Source organism: Babylonia areolata, chromosome 30, assembly GCF_041734735.1.
Source record: "Babylonia areolata isolate BAREFJ2019XMU chromosome 30, ASM4173473v1, whole genome shotgun sequence".
In the NCBI taxonomy this organism is placed as follows: Eukaryota; Metazoa; Mollusca; class Gastropoda; order Neogastropoda; family Buccinidae; genus Babylonia; species Babylonia areolata.
Genome location: NC_134905.1, coordinates 22,157,253 through 22,162,252, shown reverse-complemented (window position 1 = coordinate 22,162,252; position 5,000 = coordinate 22,157,253). Strand labels below are relative to the sequence as shown.

The 5,000-nt window shown below is 40.7% G+C and overlaps 1 protein-coding gene across 1 annotated transcript in view; it reads left to right on the top strand.

Moving 5' to 3' along the window:
• Nucleotides 1-5,000, top strand: part of LOC143275348 (uncharacterized) — a 33,049-nt gene that overhangs the window by 546 nt on the left and 27,503 nt on the right. The gene's annotated exons all lie outside the window — the stretch shown is intronic.

Genomic DNA, 5,000 nt, shown 5'->3' with positions numbered 1-5,000 from the left:
GGGGATTCATCCGTGTGAAATTCAGGTTACCCTTCAGTCTCGGGTTGGGGCGAGAGCGTCGCCACATTACAACACCACCATTTTGTGTGTGTCTGCGAGTGCATTTGTTTTGCTGTCAGTTTAACGAGAGAGAGAGAGAGATAGTGAGAGTGATGGAAATAAATAGTAATTTGTTTTGTGTGTGTGTGTGTGTGTGTGTGTGTATATATATATATATATATATATATATATATATATATATATATATATATAAAGGCCCAACACTCGGCTTATATCACAGATTGACATAAGTTTACATTTGGGCCAACAGCAAAGTGAGAGCTGTATTATCAATGGTTTCTCCAGTCAATGGGAAACCATTTACAGCTTAGTCTTTTTGTGAAGGACTATGACTCTCAAACTAGGAGGCAAAATTGCACTGGCTCTTAGTACTGCAGCCTTGTGGGCTAGTTGGCCTTTGGGAACCATCCCCAACGCTGACTGTCCTAAAACCGTCTTGCCCGATGTACTTGGGCAAAACACTCTCCACTATAATCAAATTCTAGCCCAAACAGTCGGAACAGCAGTTGCCTCCTCTGCTGTTCTGATGGTCATAGTCGGACACGACTGACTATCATATATATATATATATATATATATATATATATATATATATATATATGTGTATATATATATATATATATATATATATATATTATATATAAAGAGAGATTGATGTATATATATATATATATATATATATATTTATTTATGTATGTATCCCTAAAAAGACTTAAAAGACCTACAGTTGCTGCTTGTTAGTGAATAATAAGTCTGCTGTTTGGAAGTATACATCCAGGTGAGATACATTTTCTGTGACAGTGATCATGATTTGTAATACAACTTGTTCACGTCCCTTCAGAATGGACTGATGGTCTTCTGAACATGCATCATTTCGTTTAATCTGTAGTATAATAATAATAATAATAATAATGGTATTTATATAGCGCTGAATCTTGTGCAGAGACAAATCAAAGCGCTTTCGCACCAGTCATTCACACGCATGCATAACTCTAAAACTGTAGACAAGGAAGGGCAGGCAAGGGAGGCTATTTTGGGAAGAGGTGGGTTTTAAGGCCAGACTTTGAAGAGCTGAGTGTGGAGACTTGACGAAGCGAAAGAGCAAGTTCATTCCAATCGCAAGGTCCAGAGACAGAGAGATAGTCAGTCGTGTCCGACTATAACCATCAGAACAGCATAGAAAGCAACTGCTGTCCCGACAATCCGGGTTAGAATTATATTATAGTGAAGAGTGTCTTGCCCACATTACATCCCCACTCTCTCGGCCACGAAAGTTTAAGGACAGTCGGCGTTGGGATGGTTGCCAAAGGCTAACTAGCCCCCAAGTCTGCAGCACTAAGAGCCAGTGCAATTTTGCCTCCTCGTTTGAGAGTCATAGTCCTTCACAAAAGACTGAACTGTAAATTATTTCCCACTGCAGATGGAGAAACCATTGATCATACAGCTCTCACGTTGCTGTTGGTCCAGCTGTAGGCTTATGTCAATCTGTGATATAAGCTGAGCGTTGGCAGAAAGAAAAGATCTGAGCACATCACTCCTCTTTTGCAACATCTCCACTGGCTCCCTGTCTCACACCGAATAAAGTACAAGATCAGCACTCTATGTTATAAATGCATTCACAAAACTGCCCCTTCCTATCTTTGCGGCTGTCTTCACCTCTACACTCCATCTCGCTCACTACGATCGGCCTCGGATCCACTCTGTTTACGCATACCCAGATTCAAACACTCGACTATTGGCCGCCGTTCTTTCTCTGTTTCTCGACCTTGCGATTGGAATGAACTTCCTTTTTCGCTTCGTCAAGTCTCCACACTCAGCTCTTTCAAGTCTAGCCTTAAAACCCACCTCTTCCCAAAATAGCCTCCCTTGCCTGCCCTTCCTTGTCTTTAGTTTCTACAGTATTAGAGTTATGCATGCGTGTGAATGACTGGTGCGAAAGCGCTTTGATTTGTCTCTGCACAAGATCCAGCGCTATATAAATACCATTATTATTATTATTATTATAATGTCGTCTGCTCCTTTGGTTTTCTTTGACTTGACAAAGACAGTTGGTGCTTAGTGCCCCAGTGTTGGCTTTTTGATGGTGAAGACCTATTTCAGCGTCCCAAAATCAGGTACCAGTTTTACCGGCAGATTTCGTGCACAGACGGATGAGACGATGAAATATTACGTATTAGTAGATGCTATAAACCATTTTCAGTGGTTTTGGATTCTATTCTAGGAGTTTGGTTTGTTTTTTTTACAAAATTTTAATGCGGATCTAGTTTCTGAACTAACTTTCTGTCATATTGCTCTTCCCCCCCCCCCCCCCCCACCCCTTTTTTTTTTTTTTTTTCATCCTTTTGGAAATTTAGTGTGCATCCATAGGCTCGTCACTCACCCAACACAATGTCTCAGCCCATAGCCGAGTCTAGTGCGCGCGCGCGCACACACACACACACACACACACACGCACGCACGTACGCACACACACACACACACACACACACACACACACACACACACACTGAGTGTTTTTAAAATAGCATATATATTAAGAAAAACGTTTTCAGAATAAGTTATGCTTCTATAAAAAGAAATCATAAATTGTCCAATGGCAGGTTAATCTTTCTTTTTTAAAGTCTAAAACAACACGTACATTAACGCAAAATACGTGACAGTTAAATTATGATATTGAACAAGTTAGGTAAAACATCCAAAATCTAAAATCGCGATTCGCAACTGTCAGTAAAAACATTTTAAAAGGTTTTCTATAACTAAGACTTCCACTTTCATACAAATACACCAATTTTACGGCAGAAATTGTATTGTATTTTTGTTGTTGTAGTTTCGTCACAGGGGATTCATCCGTGTGAAATTCAGGTTACCCTTCAGTCTCGGGTTGGGGCGAGAGTGTCGCCACATTACAACGCCACCATTTTGTGTGTGTCTGCGAGTGCATTTGTTTTGCTGTCAGTTTAACGAGAGAGAGAGAGATAGTGAGAGTGATGGAAATAAATAGTAATTTGTTGTGTGTGTGTGTGTGTGTGTGTGTATAAAGGCCCAACACTCGGCTTATATCACAGATTGACATAAGTTTACATTTGGGCCAACAGCAAAGTGAGAGCTGTATTATCAATGGTTTCTCCAGTCAATGGGAAACCATTTACAGCTTAGTCTTTTTGTGAAGGACTATGACTCTCAAACTAGGAGGCAAAATTGCACTGGCTCTTAGTACTGCAGCTTTGTGGGCTAGTTGGCCTTTGGGAACCATCTCCAACGCTGACTGTCCTAAAACCCTCTTGCCCGATGTACTTGGGAAAGACACTCTCCACTATAATCGAATTCTAGCCCAAATAGTCGGAACAGCAGTTGCCTCCTCTGCTGTTCTGATGGTCATAGTCGGACACGACTGACTATCATATATATATATATATATATATATATATATATATATATATATATATATATATTATATAAAGAGAGATTGATGTATATATATATATATTTATGTATGTATCCCTAAAAAGACTTAAAAGACCTACAGTTGCTGCTTGTTAGTGAATAATAAGTCTGCTGTTTGGAAATATACATCCAGGTGAGATACATTTTCTGTGACAGTGATCATGATTTGTAATACAACTTGTTCACGTCCCTTCAGAATGGACTGATGGTCTTCTGAACATGCATCATTTCGTTTAATCTGTAGTATAATAATAATAATAATAATAATAATAATAATGGTATTTATATAGCGCTGAATCTTGTGCAGAGACAAATCAAAGCGCTTTCGCACCAGTCATTCACACGCATGCATAACTCTAAAACTGTAGACAAGGAAGGGCAGGCAAGGGAGGCTATTTTGGGAAGAGGTGGGTTTTAAGGCCAGACTTTAAAGAGCTGAGTGTGGAGACTTGACGAAGCGAAAGAGCAAGTTCATTCCAATCGCAAGGTCCAGAGACAGAGAGATAGTCAGTCGTGTCCGACTATAACCATCAGAACAGCATAGAAAGCAACTGCTGTCCCGACAATCCGGGTTAGAATTATATTATAGTGAAGAGTGTCTTGCCTACATTACATCCCCACTCTCTCGGCCACGAAGGTCTAAGGACAGTCGGCGTTGGATTGGTTGCCAAAGGCTAACTAGCCCCCAAGGCTGCAGCACTAAGAGCCAGTGCAATTTTGCCTCCTAGTTTGAGAGTCATAGTCCTTCACAAAAGACTGAACTGTAAATTATTTCCCACAGCAAATGGAGAAAACATTGATCATACAGCTCTCACTTTGCTGTTGGTCCAACTGTAGGCTTATGTCAATCTGTGATAGAAACTGAGCGTTGGCAGAAAGAAAAGATCTGAGCACATCACTCCTCTTTGCAACATCTCCACTGGCTCCCTGTCTCACACCGAATAAAGTACAAGATCAGCACTCTATGTTATAGATGCATTCACAAAACTGCCCCTTCCTATCTCTGCGGCTGCCTTCACCTCTACACTCCATCTCGCTCACTACGATCGGCCTCGGATCCACTCTGTTTACGCATACCCAGATTCAAACACTCGACTATTGGCCGCCGTTCTTTCTCTGTTTCTGGACCTTGCGATTGGAATGAACTTCCTTTTTCGCTTCGTCAAGTCTCCACACTCAGCTCTTTCAAGTCTAGCCTTAAAACCCACCTCTTCCTAAAATAGCCTCCCTTGCCTGCCCTTCCTTGTCTTTAGTTTCTACAGTATTAGAGTTATGCATGCGTGTGAATGACTGGTGCGAAAGCGCTTTGATTTGTCTCTGCACAAGATCCAGCGCTATATAAATACCATTATTATTATTATTATTATTATTATAATGTCGTCTGCTCTTTGTTTTTCTTTGACTTGACAAAGACGGTGGGTGCTTAGTGCCCCAGTGTTGGCTTTTCGATGGTGAAGACCTATTTCAGCGTCCTAAAATCAGGGACCAGTTTTACC